This window comes from Myotis davidii, unplaced genomic scaffold (genome assembly GCF_000327345.1).
Source record: "Myotis davidii unplaced genomic scaffold, ASM32734v1 scaffold663, whole genome shotgun sequence".
Taxonomy (NCBI): domain Eukaryota; kingdom Metazoa; phylum Chordata; class Mammalia; order Chiroptera; family Vespertilionidae; genus Myotis; species Myotis davidii.
Window position 1 is genome coordinate 7,203,676 of NW_006295816.1, and position 283 is coordinate 7,203,958.

The 283-nt window shown below is 62.2% G+C and overlaps 1 protein-coding gene across 1 annotated transcript in view; it reads right to left on the reverse strand.

The window, feature by feature from the left end:
• The window catches only part of ENTPD3 (ectonucleoside triphosphate diphosphohydrolase 3), a 31,652-nt gene extending 31,406 nt beyond the window's left edge, over nucleotides 1-246 (reverse strand). The window contains 1 exon segment of the mRNA XM_006770535.2: nucleotides 93-246. The gene's annotated coding sequence lies outside the window, so the exon portion shown is untranslated.
• Between the last annotated feature and the right edge of the window lie 37 nt (nucleotides 247-283).

Here is a 283-nt window from a genome sequence, read left to right on the forward strand (position 1 = left end):
AGATGCACGGGAAAGGGTTAGAACGGGCTTGCTGGGTTTTCACATTGAAAACAATCAGAACGGAACCTGTCTTTTCCTGCAGAATTCTCCACCTGCCCGCAGCCCCCGGGCAGCACAAGTCTCTCCAAAGTACGCCGCAGGCAGGTTTCTGTGTGGTCCCAGAGGCGTATCCTTAGCTCCGGGCTGGGAACAGCTGCGAGAGGATGTGGGGCCCCCCGGAGCCAGCGCCCCCGGATCCGGGAGGCCCCAAGCCCCACGCAGTCACAGGCACCTGAGCGCCCAG